Genomic DNA, 16,725 nt, shown 5'->3' on the forward strand with positions numbered 1-16,725 from the left:
AGCCTTTTCAGGTGTACGTGACACTCCTCCCCTCCCTACTAGCACAGATGGCTCATCAGGAAATGCAGGCTACACCCCAGCTCCCTTTCTGCCACTGTCTAGTGAGAGGTGCAACCAGCCCAACTGTCAAACTGACCCAGACAGGGAATCCTCAAATAGGCAGAGTCACAGAAATGGTTTAGGCAAGAAGATGCCCACTTTCCAAAAGTGGCATTTTCAAACACACAATCTTAAAATCAACTTTCCTGAAAGATTTATTTTTAAACTGTTAGCTTAGAGACCCCAAACTCCACATGTCTATCTGCTCCCAAAGGGAATCTACACTTTAATCATACTTAAAGGTAACCCCATGTTAACCTATGAGGGGGACAGGCCTTGCAACAGTGAAAAACGAATTTAGCAATATTCCACTGTCAGGACATATAAAACACATTTTATATGTCCTACTTTAACCATACACTGCACCCTGCCCTTGCGGCTATCTAGGGCCTACCTTAGGGATGCCTTACATGTAAGAAAAGGGAAGGTTTAGGCTTGGCAAGTGGGTACACTTGTCAAGTCGAATTTACAGTTTAAAACTGCACACACATACAGACACTGCAGTGGCAGGTCTGAGACATGATTACAGGGCTACTCATGTGGGTGGTACAACCAGTGATGCAGGCCCACTAGTAGCATTTGATTTATAGGCCCTGGGCACCTCTAGTGCACTTTACCAGGGACTTACTAGTAAATCAAATATGCCAATCATGGATAAGCCAATTACATGCTTATTTTGTAAAGGAGCATGTGCTCTTTAGCACTGGTTAGCAGTGGTAAAGTGCCCAGAGTAACAAAAACAACAAAAACAGAGTCCAGCACACATCAACAACCTGGGAAACAGAGGCAAAAAGTTAAGGGAGACCACACGCACCAATGATGAAAAGTCTAACACTAGTAAATCAAATATCCCAATCATGGAGAAGCCAATGTTAACCATGTTTTAGACACAGAGCACACACACTTTAGCACTGTTATCAGTTTAAAAGTGGACAGAGTACTAACAGCAACAAAAACCGGGTCAGAAAAAGAGGAGGAGGAAGGTAAAAATTCTGATGATGACCCTGCAGAAATGGGCCATTTGAAACACAGCCCCTGGCCTGCCTATTAAGAACAAAAGGCCCTGAGTGGTGGGTATTGATGGACAGGGACTAGCACATGGTGTCTTTATATGCTGAATACGCACTGATCTACTTATGCAACAAGAATATGAGGTGGGAACCTGCCTTAAGTCATGGAAGTGCTGAACTTTGGGTCGGTGTTATGGTTGAGGGTTAATTGGAATCAGTTGCGGCTCTCCATAGTTACAAAGGGCAGCCAAGGTAGCGCATGGGGATGGAGGGTATCGGGGGTTAATAAATTTAAATTAAAAATACCAAAAATAAAAAATAAACTTACCTCTACAGTGCTCCTCTCCTCTCTTCCGTCTCCTCAGGCAGCAGGCAGGCACAGGCTCCCAGCTTGCCCTGCGGCCAATCCTGACGCTACACAGAGCAGCGTCAGGATTGGCTGAGCGCCTGGGCTGGGTACTCCTAGGCAGACTGGGAGCCTGTGCAGGCTCTCTCCAACTGGAGAGAGCCTACTGCGCATGTATGTTTGGTCGGCCAGAGCCGGCCAGCCAAACATACATTCACAGTGAGGGGAGTGCACAGTGCACTCCCCTCACTGCTCGTCAACCCATGGCCCGCCCCATTCACAAGGAAGGGACAATAAACATACTGGCCCTCATTATGACATTGGCGGTAAGTTCCGCTTACCGCCATGCCAACTGCTGCCAACATAACCCTGCGGTGACGGTTTACCGCTACCCATATTATGACCCACACATAGCAATCCGTCACTATACAGCCACACACACAAGTCTTCCAGCCCGAAGGTCACTGATAAACTGGCGGTATCCAAACCCACACCGTTACACCAACAGAACTACGCCCACAACATTATGACCCACGAATCACCGCAGCGGACATTCAACCGCGGTAAACCATTGGTGGTACATACCGCTGCGCTCAAAATACACACACACATACAAAACAACACCACATTGGGCAATTCAAACTACACACACCTGACACACATACACACACCACACCCACACCACTATAAAACACCCACACTACCCACAACCCTTTACGACTAAAAAAAAATTGACAACAGAGAGAGAGAGACATCAAGAGCACCCACAGAACCAGAGACACAGACCGCCATCACCCATACACCTTCCACGCACCTTACAGCACACGCCTCAACACATCACCCCACACACCCTCACACACACCACACACAATACACCCATGGCACCAAAAAGACACCCCAGGTTCTCTGAGGAGGAGCTAAGGATCATGGTGAAGGAAATCATCAAGGTAGAGCCACAGCTATTCGGATCACAGGTGCAGCAGACAACCATTGCTAGGAAGATGGAGCTATGGCGGAGAATCGTGGACAGGGTCAACGCCGTGGGACAGCAACCCAGAATAAGAGATGACATCAGGAAGAGGTGGAACGACCTAACAACCTACGGGGGAAGGTACGTTCCATGGTAGCAAGACACCAGTTAACTGTACAGAGGACTGGCAGTGGACCCCCACCTCCTCCCCCACAACTAACAACATGGGAGGAGCAAGTCTTGGCAATCATGCATCCTGAAGGCCTGGCAGGAGTAGCAGGAGGACTGGACTCTGGTAAGTCAACTCTTTACTACTGTCACCCCCCTACCTGCATGCCATCACATATCCCCACTCTTGCCCTCACTCCCATCACCCCACCACCTCACGTACACCCCACCATCACAACCCACCCATCCCAATACCAAGTCCTGCACGCACCACCAATGCATGGACATCACTCACAGCCCTGCACGGACACCCATCACTAAAGCATGCACATTAGAGAGAATCACCAAGCCCATAAAATCAATATTCACACAAGGCAAAGCTGCCAGGGCAATCACACCCATACAGGGCAACACACCCATGCACAAGATGTCTCACGCAGATACAATAAGACTGCATTTACATCCCATTAGGTCCCCCACACAACGTCACCGGAGAGGAGGTGCCAGCAAAATCCAGTCCCCCCACAGAAGATGCACAAAGTGATGACAGCAGCTCTGGACACCTGGATCTGGATGACCAACCTGGCCAATAAGGGATCTCCGGATAGTTGGTTACCCAGGCACAGTCCCATACCACCACAGAGCATCCCCCCTCAGGAAATACCAGCACAGCACCCACCCAGCGGGCCCATACCTCTGTCCCCAGGACACGTCAATCAGCAGTGTGTCCACCACTACAGGGACCCCAGGAACCCCCACAAACACAGGATGATCAGGGACCTGGGGTCAGTGGCAGTGGGCACACGGTTCAGGGGACAGAGGCACAGGACAACAGGGAAGCTGGGAGGACTGCTGTGTGACGGGGGAGGACAGGCCCAGGGAACCGACTCTCCAGGAGCCACTCACCAACATCCTGGTAGCATACCATCATTCCCAGGAGACGATGGGCCAGATCCTGGACAAGTTGCAGGAGACCCATCGGCTGCAGGAGGGACAGTACCTGGGGGGAGGTCCTGAAGGACATGTGAGGGCAAGCACAGCCTTTTCAGGTGTACGTGACACTCCTCCCCTCCCTACTAGCACAGATGGCTCATCAGGAAATGCAGGCTACACCCCAGCTCCCTTTCTGCCACTGTCTAGTGAGAGGTGCAACCAGCCCAACTGTCAAACTGACCCAGACAGGGAATCCTCAAATAGGCAGAGTCACAGAAATGGTTTAGGCAAGAAGATGCCCACTTTCCAAAAGTGGCATTTTCAAACACACAATCTTAAAATCAACTTTACTGAAAGATTTATTTTTAAATTGTTAGCTCAGAGACCCCAAACTCCACATGTCTATCTGCTCCCAAAGGGAATCTACACTTTAATCATACTTAAAGGTAGCCCCATGTTAACCTATGAGGGGGACAGGCCTTGCAACAGTGAAAAAACGAATTTAGCAATATTCCACTGTCAGGACATATAAAACACATTTTATATGTCCTACTTTAACCATACACTGCACCCTGCCCTTGCGGCTATCTAGGGCCTACCTTAGGGATGCCTTACATGTAAGAAAAGGGAAGGTTTAGGCTTGGCAAGTGGGTACACTTGTCAAGTCGAATTTACAGTTTAAAACTGCACACACATACAGACACTGCAGTGGCAGGTCTGAGACATGATTACAGGGCTCCTCATGTGGGTGGTACAACTAGTGCTGCAGGCCCACTAGTAGCATTTGATTTATAGGCCCTGGGCACCTCTAGTGCACTTTACCAGGGACTTACTAGTAAATCAAATATGCCAATCATGGATAAGCCAATTACATGCTCATTTTGTAAAGGAGCATGTGCTCTTTAGCACTGGTTAGCAGTGGTAAAGTGCCCAGAGTAACAAAAACAACAAAAACAGAGTCCAGCACACATCAACAACCTGGGAAACAGAGGCAAAAAGTTAAGGGAGACCACACGCACCAATGATGAAAAGTCTAACACTAGTAAATCAAATATCCCAATCATGGAGAAGCCAATGTTAACCATGTTTTAGACACAGTGCACACACACTTTAGCACTGTTATCAGTTTAAAAGTGGACAGAGTACTAACAGCAACAAAAACCGGGTCAGAAAAAGAGGAGGAGGAAGGTAAAAATTCTGATGATGACCCTGCAGAAATGGGCCATTTGAAACACAGCCCCTGGCCTGCCTATTAAGAACAAAAGGCCCTGAGTGGTGGGTATTGATGGACAGGGACTAGCACATGGTGTCTTTATATGCTGAATACGCACTGATCTACTTATGCAACAAGAATATGAGGTGGGAACCTGCCTTTAGTCATGGAAGTGCTGAACTTTGGGTCGGTGTTATGGTTGAGGGTTAATTGGAATCAGTTGCGGCTCTCCATGGTTACAAAGGGCAGCCAAGGTAGCGCATGGGGATGGAGGGTATCGGGGTTAATAAATTTAAATTAAAAATACCAAAAATAAAAAATAAACTTACCTCTACAGTGCTCCTCTCCTATCTTCCGTCTCCTCAGGCAGCAGGCAGGCACAGGCTCCCAGCTTGCCCTGCGGCCAATCCTGACGCTACACAGAGCAGCGTCAGGATTGGCTGAGCGCCTGGGCTGGGTGCTCCTAGGCAGACTGGGAGCCTGTGCAGGCTCTCTCCAACTGGAGAGAGCCTACTGCGCATGTATGTTTGGTCGGCCAGAGCCGGCCAGCCAAACATACATTCACAGTGAGGGGAGTGCACAGTGCACTCCCCTCACTGCTCGTCACCCCATGGCCTGCCCCATTCACAAGGAAGGGACAATAAACATACTGACCCTCATTATGACATTGGCGGTAAGTTCCGCTTACCGCCATGCCGACTGCTGCCAACATAACCCTGCGGTGACGGTTTACCGCTACCCATATTATGACCCACACATAGCAATCCGTCACTATACAGCCACACACACAAGTCTTCCAGCCCAAAGGTCACTGATAAACTGGCGGTATCCAAACCCACACCGTTACACCAACAGAACTACGCCCACAACATTATGACCCACGAATCACCGCGGCGGACATTCAACTGCGGTAAACCATTGGTGGTACATACCGCTGCGCTCAAAATACACACACACATACAAAACAACACCACATTGGGCAATTCAAACTACACACACCTGACACACATACACACACCACTCCCACACCACTATAAAACACACACTACCCACAACCCTTTACGACTCAAACAAAAATGACAACAGAGAGAGAGAGACATCAAGAGCACCCACAGAACCAGAGACACAGACCGCCATCACCCATACACCTTCCACGCACCTTACAGCACACACCTCAACACATCACCCCACACACCCTCACACACACCACACACAATACACCCATGGCACCAAAAAGACACCCCAGGTTCTCTGAGGAGGAGCTAAGGGTCATGGTGAAGGAAATCATCAGGGTAGAGCCACAGCTATTCGGATCACAGGTGCAGCAGACAACCATTGCTAGGAAGATGGAGCTATGGCGGAGAATCGTGGACAGGGTCAACGCCGTGGGACAGCAACCCAGAATAAGAGATGACATCAGGAAGAGGTGGAACGACCTAACAACCTATGGGGGAAGGTACGTTCCATGGTAGCAAGACACCAGATAACTGTACAGAGGACTGGCAGTGGACCCCCACCTCCTCCCCCACAACTAACAACATGGGAGGAGCAAGTCATGGCAATCATGCATCCTGAAGGCCTGGCAGGAGTAGCAGGAGGACTGGACTCTGGTAAGTCAACTCTTTACTACTGTCACCCCCCTACCTGCATGCCATCACATATCCCCACTCTTGCCCTCACTCCCATCACCCCACCACCTCACGTACACCCCACCATCACAACCCACCCATCCCAATACCAAGTCCTGCACGCACCACCAATGCATGGACATCACTCACAGCCCTGCACGGACACCCATCACTAAAGCATGCACAATAGAGAGAATCACCAAGCCCATAAAATCAATATTCACACAAGGCAAAGCTGCCAGGGCAATCACACCCATACAGGACAACACACCCATGCACAAGATGTCTCACGCAGTTACAATAACACTGCATTTACATCCCATTAGGTCCCCCACACAACGTCACCGGAGAGGAGGTGCCAGCAAAATCCATTCCCCCCACAGAAGATGCACAAAGTGATGACAGCAGCTCTGGACACCTGGATCTGGAAGACCAACCTGGCCCAGTTGGTTACCCAGGCACAGTCCCATACCACCACAGAGCCTCCCCCTCAGGAAATACCAGCACAGCACCCACCCAGCGGGCCCATACCTCTGTCCCCAAGACACGTCAATCAGCAGTGTGTCCACCACTACAGGGACCCCAGGAAACCCCACAAACACAGGATGATCAGGGACCTGGGGTCAGTGGCAGTGGGCACACAGTTCAGGGGACAGAGGCACAGGACAACAGGGAAGCTGGGAGGACTGCTGTGTGACGGGGGAGGACAGGCCCAGGGAACCGACTCTCCAGGAGCCACTCACCAACATCCTGGCAGCATACCACGATTCCCAGGAGACGATGGGCCAGATACTGGACAAGTTGCAGGAGACCCATCGGCTGCAGGAGGGACAGTACCTGGGGGGAGGACCTGAAGGACATCCAGACCACCCTGGTCACCACTGTAGGGGTGCTGGCAGACATGGCCAACACCATGAGGGAGGCAGTGGCACACCACCGGGCTGCTGACACTAGCCACACCGCTGGACAGCCCTCCACCTCCACTGCCGCTAGTGGACAGGAGGCCCAGCCACAGGAACAACAGGCCACCAGTACCCTTCCCCCTGCCGAAGAAGAACCACCATGCAAACGGTCCCTGCGATCCAGGCAGAAGCCAGAGAACATTGCAAAGACCCCCGCAAGGAAATAGGACTCTCCTGATTGTCACCATTGTGTCCCACTCTGACACCCTGTCCACATTGAACTGCCATTCAATCTAAATGTGGGGGTGAGTTACGAGTGATAAGGCGCTCCTGCCACCATAAATACAGCTGTAAATTATATTGTAGTACACAGTGCCAAATACTGGGGTTGCACCCTCCAATCTCCCCAATAAAGTAACACAACGTTACCTCTGAATAAGACAATTAGAGAACAAGGGATGTATCAATAATTTAACAAGTGGAGCCCTCTAGAAAGGTAGGGTTGTAGCATGGATTTGGTTCACATGCAGGTTATAAAGGAGAATGCTGAAGTAGGAGGAGGGGAAAAGTCACCAAAGTGATGTCACGTTTAAAATATGCTTGCTCACAGAAGTGGTATTTGTCACAGACAATAGTGTGTTCACCCTGGTTTGTTTTATCACATAGGACACAATAATTAAAATGAGGTGGAATGTAATACATTATGTAATATAATTGGGTTCCCACTGCACACCTAATTTGACATATGATAGTATAGTGATATTTATAAGATGTATCACAATAGCATATATGTCAATATTGTTGTAGGAGGTCCTGACGAAATCCAAGGGTACTCCCGGGATGAAACACGTGTTGACAACGGGACGACGGGATGGACATTTATTTCATGAATAATCTTTGGGTGGATTGCATTAATTTTGGATACCTATGAACATCTTTTCAAATTTACAACTGTGAAGCAACTAATATTTCAATGTGGGAATATGGACTATTGGATAATTAATCCTATGAATTTCATGTTTGGATTATAAATTGGATTTGGATAATTAATCTTATGAATTTCATGTTTGTATTATCAATTGGATTTAATGTAACTTTTCTTTGATTGTGCGGAATGTGTAATCAATATTAGCATCTGTTTACTGACTTGGTGTACAATGATTCATTATTACAAGTGTGCGAATACCTTTGGTGTAGTTAGAGGTAACGTTGTGTTACTTTATTGGGGAGATTGGAGGGTGCAACCCCAGTATTTGGCACTGTGTACTACAATATAATTTACAGCTGTATTTATGGTGGCAGGAGCGCCTTATCACTCGTAACTCACCCCCACATTTAGATTGACTGTTTGGAGTGGGCAGCTCCTCTCTCATACTTGTAATATTTCATTTTTGTTTACATTGAAGAGATGGAGGAGAGATCTAGGATAGCGGAGGAATTATTTAAAAGTTTAGACAGAGGTGTAACAGTGCGGCAGGCTGTAGGCGGTGGGAATCTTAAGAAAAAAGAAGGACTTAGGGATAAGTTTATCAGGTTAGAAAAACTTAAGAAAAATTAGATGTCCAGATGGTGGGACGCAATTACACTACAACAATATAAGAAGCTGGATAGGATACCACGGGGCTTACGCTCACACATATTTCCTACATATGATGATTTAGAGGGTGATCTATTAAGAAAATGGGAAGAGGAGTTGAAATCCAAGTCAATGAAATTGATGGATATTTTGATAGAAAACGCGGAAAGGAAAGTGGGAAAATTACAAGTAGATATAGACACATTGGAGAAAGAAATCATGGAATTAGATCTCAAGGAAGCTACTGAGAAGAACTATCATATCCTGAACGATGTGATTATAAGATATCAGGATGAGATTAAACAGAGAAAAGCTAGGAAGTTCAAAAGGGATGAACTAGACTATGCTAATGGTAGGGTATTTACTTTTTCACGCAAATATGATCATTTGGTGAAGCATACAACTCTGACGGTAGAATCCAGTACCTCAGTGGAGTCACCATCCACCTCAAGGAGCAGTTTGGCGACAGATATTAGTGATACAGAGGGTGGTGACTCACGTGTGGGTTTAGACACACAAAGTGTGGGTTTTTTACAAGAATTGAAAAGAATAAAGCAAGGCAATTGGGAGTCAAATCTAAAGAAAAACAGGACAGGAAGACAAGAAGAGGGAAAAGAGGAGGAAAAAAGCGTAGTTCGTTCAGGAATGAGAACGAGGTCTTGGGACAAAAAAATGTACAATGTATAAAGGATTTGGAGAACAATGTGGTGAATTTGTCATATAAGTCACTATCTTCGGATATGATATGTCTTCTAAATAAAGGTCTAGGTTTCTGTCCATCTTCAGTTGGAGATATATGCAAATCGAAAATAGATTTGTACAAATTTATTAGAAAATTGAAAATAAAAAAATACTTTGAATTACATAATAAGGATACGGAGATAATCTTACATGAAAAACCGGTACTTAGTGGTTTGTCTATTCAGGATATACATGACACAGTGGCATTAATGACAATTACAGACTATCAAGAATATCCTACAACGGTCTCCACTGTGTTACAGGATTTGAATTTACCATCGAATATACATGTCACCAGTGGTTTGAAACAAAAATCAACTTGGGTACCAAGATCAATAATGGATAGTAGTATAGAAACATTTTATAAAATGGTATGGGCAGACCTGAATAGAGAAGAGACGAAAAGGATGTATCTGAACAAACCAAACTTGAAGAATGAGGAATTTAGTGCACTAAAATCTCTTAAATTAGATGATGATGTGATCATTAAGAGAGCAGACAAGGGTGGAAATATAGTGATCATGAATCGTAAGGATTATGAGCAGGAGATATATACACAATTAAATGATGAAAATTGTTATGAGAGGATAGCCTCTAATCCTATTAATATTTTGACCAGAGACATAAACAATATGTTGAAGAATTGGAGGGAGAGGGAACTACTAGATGAAGATGAATACTTATATCTTCAGGTCTATCGACCGAAATTTCCCTGCATATATACGTTGCCCAAGATTCATAAACAATCCGCATTTCCACCGGGTAGACCTATAGTTTCAGGTGTGGGTGGTCCCACTGAAAGACTGTCGGAATTTGTAGACACTTTCTTACAATCATTTGTTTGTAATCTGCCCTCTTATATTAAAGATACCACACACATACTAAGTGTGCTTTCAGATATACAATGGGATATAGGTATGATTATGGTCACCCTAGATGTGGTGGCACTGTACACAAGTATACAACATAAATTTGGGATTCAAGCAATTGAACATGTCTTGTGCAAGAGGTCTGCCAGTCTGATGGATCATACGAGGATGATAATTAGTATGATAGAGTTCATACTTAATAACAACTATTTTTTATTCAAGAATTCATGGCATAAACAAAAACAGGGTGTAGCAATGGGTTCAAAATTCTCCCCCTCATATGCTAACCTGTTTATGTGGTGGTTCGAGGAAATTTGGATTTGGGGCCCAGGTGCAGCGAAATGGCATACCAATATCCTGTATTGGGGAAGATACATCGATGATTGTTTCATGTTATGGACAGGAGATGTTAGTACACTGGAAGAATTTTGTAAATATTTTAACAATAATGATGTGAATATCAAGTTTACATACGAATATAGTGAGACTCGGATAGAATTCCTGGATGTGGAACTGTTTGTTGAAAACAATAAAATAGAAAGTAGATTGTATCGTAAACCTACCTCATGTAACAATATATTGCATGCCACTAGTGCTCATCCACAGCATCAGATAGAGGCGATACCGCTTGGAGAAATGATTAGAGCAAGGAGAAATTGCAGTAAGAATAGCGACTTCCATGAGGAAATTGACAATATGGGACGGAGATTTTTAGCTAGGGGATACTCAGAAAGCATTATTAAGAAATCATTGCAGAGCGTGAGAAAAATTTCACGTAGACAAACACTAGGTCCGGGTATCTATAAGGGTGACACATCTGATAAAAATGTGGTTCAGAAGATTAGGGTTATTCTAGATTATACGGAGAAGTCCAAAATACTCATTAGAAGTATGAAAAAATACTGGTCAATACTAACTCAGGATGATATACTTAAGAAATATTTAGGTAACAGACCTGATGTTGTATTTAGAAGAGGGAATACCCTTAATAATATACTGATCCCTAGCTATCCACTGGAGAAGAAGAAGTTAGATTGGCTGGGGAAGCGTAGTTTAGGTTTTTTCAAATGTGGTTCATGTACAGTATGCAAATGGGCATGGCAGCCCAAGAAGGAATTTGCTGATTGTAATGGCAACATAGTGTCTATTAAATCACATATAGATTGTAATACGAAGTTTGTGGTATATATGATTATATGCAAATGTGACAGGATATATATAGGTAGCACAATACGACTGTTAAAGGTCAGAATTTCTGAACACTGGAGGGCAATTAATTTAGAGGATGACCGTTACCCCATAGCATCTCATATGAAGGTATGTAATGTACAGGCTAAGTATAAAACATTTAAATTTTTTGGTTTCAATCATTGTGCAGCTAACCCTCTTGGTGGGAATAGAGAATTAGCTCTTAGGAGAAAGGAGTCATATTGGATTTTGAAACTAAAAGCTGTAGAACAGGGTCTTAATACTGATTATGAAATGGAGTATTTCCTGGGAGACACGTAATTTATAATTGGAGATTAGCACATATTAGGTTGGGAGGACTACATTTTATTTTATTTTATTTTATTTTTTACTCTAATTTGACCTACTTGACAATATGTCATCAATGGATAGTATTGGGATATCAGAACATTTATGGTTAATTGTAGTCGGAAGTTTAGAATAGAGGGATTAATGTATTGTTTTTATACTATTTTGAGAATAGATTTAAGATGAATTCATTGTAATATTCACTATATTTTTCTATAGGAACTATGATAGGGGCTCTAGATCGAAGAGGCGACATGGAGCCTCGATAATAAGTATACTAAAGAGAGAATTTCGGACTTGCGGAGTCCGCTTTCTATTTCTACCATTAGGAACACACGGGCGTTTTCACGTTGCTGTCCGTCTTCGATTTCTAGTATCAGGACAGCGGTATAAAGCGTCGGCAGCCGAGGAGCCTCGGCTTGGTTATGTTTTAAGACGGACTTAGGAGCGTACTCGCGTGCAGGACAAAGCAAATATAAAATTGCCTCTAATAGGCATCTTGGAGATACGCAACAGCGGTAAAATGTAAAATGGGCATAATTTGAGATTATATGTAAGTGAATTCAGTGGAGAGTTGGAGAATTTATATCTAACTTTCTTTCAGCAGAAATTCTGAATAAGACAATTAGAGAACAAGGGATGTATCAATAATTTAACAAGTGGAGCCCTCTAGAAAGGTAGGGTTGTAGCATGGATTTGGTTCACATGCAGGTTATAAAGGAGAATGCTGAAGTAGGAGGAGGGGAAAAGTCACCAAAGTGATGTCACGTTTAAAATATGCTTGCTCACAGAAGTGGTATTTGTCACAGACAATAGTCTGTTCACCCTGGTTTGTTTTATCACATAGGACACAATAATTAAAATGAGGTGGAATGTAATACATTATGTAATATAATTGGGTTCCCACTGCACACCTAATTTGACATATGATAGTATAGTGATATTTATAAGATGTATCACAATAGCATATATGTAAATATTGTTGTAGGAGGTCCTGACGAAATCCAAGGGTACTCCCGGGATGAAACACGTGTTGACAACGGGACGACGGGATGGACATTTATTTCTTGAACTGCCATTGCTCCCCTTCCTATGCCCCCTTGAACACCTGTGATACAAATAGACTGGGCTCTATCCTGGACTTTCCTCCACCATCACCCCAGCCCGTTGCACATACCCCTCCACTTATTAGCACTTAAATAAACACCCTTTGAAAAAATACAAGTATAGATTATGTCAAATGATTGAACTATGTATTCGTTTAACAAGGTTTAAACACTGCAATACAACTGTACAGTAATGTATACATAGGAATGACCTGTATTTGGCTGCAGTCAACACACCAGGTGCCAGAATGGGACACAGATATCTGAAAATAGAGATGCCACCGGGTACAGTAAGTGGCCATAGAATAAGGAGACTCTGCCTGCCATGTACAATGTCAAACACAAAACTGTCAATGCAAAGTGAAGTTACAGAGTCTTACCTGTGTGTCACTGGAAGTACTGTTGTATTATAGCTGTTCTGTTGCCCTCATCCTCTGCTTCCTCATCTTCACTGTCCACAGGGTCCACTGCTGCTACATGGCCATCTCCAGCCTTATACTCCTGCAGAAAAGGCACCTGGCGTCTCAAGGCAAGGTTATACAACATGCAGCATGCCACGATTATCTGGCAGACCTTCTTGGGTGAGTAGTACAGGGATTCACCAGTTAGATGAAGGCAACAAAACCTGGCCTTCAGGAGGCTGAATGTCCTTTCTAAGATTCTTTTTGTTCTCCCATGTGCCTCATTGTAACGTTCTTGTGCCCTTGTCCTGGGATTCCTCACAGGGGTCAGTAGCCATGAGAGGTTGGGGTAACCACAGTCACCTGCATATATCGAGGGACAACTGTTAGACACACACTATCCCTTAGGGCCCACACCATACCCATACACCAACACCAACAGGGTGAGAACCATGGGCTCACCTATTAGCCACACCCGGTGCCTCTGGAGTTGAGCCATCACATATGGGCATATAGGCATCATGCACAGAACCAGGACACTTAGCATTAACATGGGAGATGTACTGGTCCGCCAGGCACACTATCTGCACATTCATTGAGTGAAAGGTCTTTCGATTTCTGAACACCTGTTCAGTTTTCCGGGGTGGGGGGGAACAAATGCAATATGTGTATCATCAATAGCCCCAATAATGTTGGGGATATGTCCCATTGCATAGAAGTTCGCTTTCACTGTGGCCAAATCCTCCACCTGGGGGAAAACAATGTAGCTGCGCATGTGTTTAATCAGGGCAGACAACACTCTGCCCAACACTATAGAGAACATTGGCTGAGACATTTCTGGTGCCAACCCCACTGTCACTTGGAAGGAGCCAGTTGCCAAGAAATGGAGCACAGATAGGACTTGCACAAGAGGGGGGATCCCAGTGGGGTGACGGATAGCAGAGATTAGGACAGGCTCCAATTTGGCACACAGCTCTGTGATTGTGGTCCTGTCCAGTCTATAGGTGAGGATAATGTGCCTGTCCTCCATTGTTGCCAAGTCCACAAGGGGTCTGTACACGGGGGATGTCTCCATCTCCTATTCATCTGCAGCGGTTGTAATCTAGGGGGCAAAACAGGGATCAGCTGGTCAGTATTCTACATTTCCAAACACTAAACTGCATTGCATGTTGTGACTGTAACAGTATGTTGTTGGATAGGCCCAAATAGTGCCTAGGTGTACTGTGATGCAGTTAGGTGCCATGGCCTGCTCTCCTCCCCAAATGGCGTCCGCCTGTCCTGTGTGGATGGACATGTGGAAATGAGGTAATGCCGCTGACGTTGTGCACCGTTGTGGGAGGCGGGAGGCGGGAGGCGGTTAAGTTCTGCCGTGCAATTCCTCATTGGTTGTCATTGGGCCCTATGGGTTACAGTGGCCAATGGTGATGTTAGCCGGCGGTGACGGTACGCACTGCCATGGACATGACCGCCATTTTCTATCTGTTCACTCACTTGCAACCTGACCTTCAACAGGAGAGGACCTACGCTGCAAGTGGTGCTGTGACCTGTGGCTGGAACCCTCCATGGCTCGTGTCACTGGAGAAAGGGCCCCTGCCTTCACTGCTGTGGAGTTGGAGAGACTGGTGGATGGGGTCCTACCTTAGTACTGAATGCTGTATGGGCTTCCAGACCAACAGGTGAGTACACTGTGAGCACGATGCAAGGGACATGAATGCATGGAGTGCTGGGTGTGAGGGCCTCGTGTAGGGCGGTTGGTGGAAGTGTTCTGGACAGCATGCTGCATGTATAGTGGGCACTGTCTGTGCGTAAGGGGATGGGAGGGCTATGGTGGGCCAGGAGTGTAACAGGCCGGACGGTATGACTGATACCTTTTTCAATGTTTCTTTTCCTGCAGGTCAGCGCCCATCAGAAAAAGGGTATATGGCGTGCCATCGCCAAGGACGTGCAGACCCTGGGGGTCTACTGCAGGTGGAGCACCCACTGGCGCAAACAGTGGGAGAACCTGAGACGCTGGGCAAGGAAGACGGCGGAGGCCCAGCTGCGGATGGCCTCCCAATGAGGAAGGGGTGCCCATCGAATCCTGACCCCCCGATGGCCCGCATACTGGCAGTGGCCTATCCGGAGCTGGATGGGAGCTTGAGGGCATCACAGCAGCCACAAGGGGGTGAATACAGTTTCCTAATATACTACTTGCATGTGGTGGGGTGGCCTCCGAGTGGGGGATGTGGGCCTGTGGTTGCCCCTAGGCCAGGGCCGCCATTGCAGGGTAGGTCCCATGTTGGGCAGGAGCTGATGAACACCACCTCCTACCAAGCTAGTAGGCATCCACTACTGGGCAGGGGTCTGTGGGTCTCAGGTATGCTGCTCTTGGCGTTAGGTATTCTTGTCCATGGCCTGGTGACCAGCATTGTGACTGGTGGTGCTTTGCTTAGTGCGTAGGGCTGTTCCCTGTGTGTGTGTGTCGTGTACGCCAACGGTGGTGTTGTTGCTGCCACCGACCAAGTGCATCCTTTGTCTTTCCCTCCCCTTTTTGTTTTGTCACCCTGTCCTTATGTGCATTTGAATCATCTGGCGGAGGAGCAGAGGCACCGGCGACGGAGGGAGCTGCACTCCACAGGGCCCAGGAGGCCAAATCCACCGACAGTGAGAGCACCAGTGGGACGGAGGGTGAGGGGAGCACCACGGCAGAGACAGGAGAGGACAGTTCGGACGGTGATACCTCCTCCAATGGAAACTACCTAGTGGTGGTGGACACCTCTGTGCCCACCCCAAATACAGGTACATCCGCCACCACCCTCCCAGCAGCTCCTCAGAGTGTTTCCCGTGCCCGCTCACCCAGGAGGGTGGGCATCTCCTTTACCCCAGGCACCTCAGGCCCTGCCCCAGTTAGCCCTGCTGCCCTGAGTGAGGAGGTTATTGACCTCCTGCGATGCATCTCTGTTGGGCAGTCAATCATAGTGAATGACATCCAGGGGCTGGCAGCCCATTTGCAATGAACAAATGCATTCGTGGAGGGCATTCACTCTGGCATGGCGGCCCAACAGAGATCAATCCAGGCTCTGGCCTCCTCCCTGATGGCAGCCATTGTCCCTGTTTCTAGCCTTCCCCCTCCAACTTTCTCTACCCAGTCCCATTCCCCTCAACCCCAACCTATCCCAATCACACATTCAGACCAGCATGCACCCAAGACAACACAAAGGAGTGGCTCAGGCAAACACAAGCCCCAC

This window comes from Pleurodeles waltl, chromosome 6 (assembly GCF_031143425.1).
Source record: "Pleurodeles waltl isolate 20211129_DDA chromosome 6, aPleWal1.hap1.20221129, whole genome shotgun sequence".
In the NCBI taxonomy this organism is placed as follows: Eukaryota; Metazoa; Chordata; class Amphibia; order Caudata; family Salamandridae; genus Pleurodeles; species Pleurodeles waltl.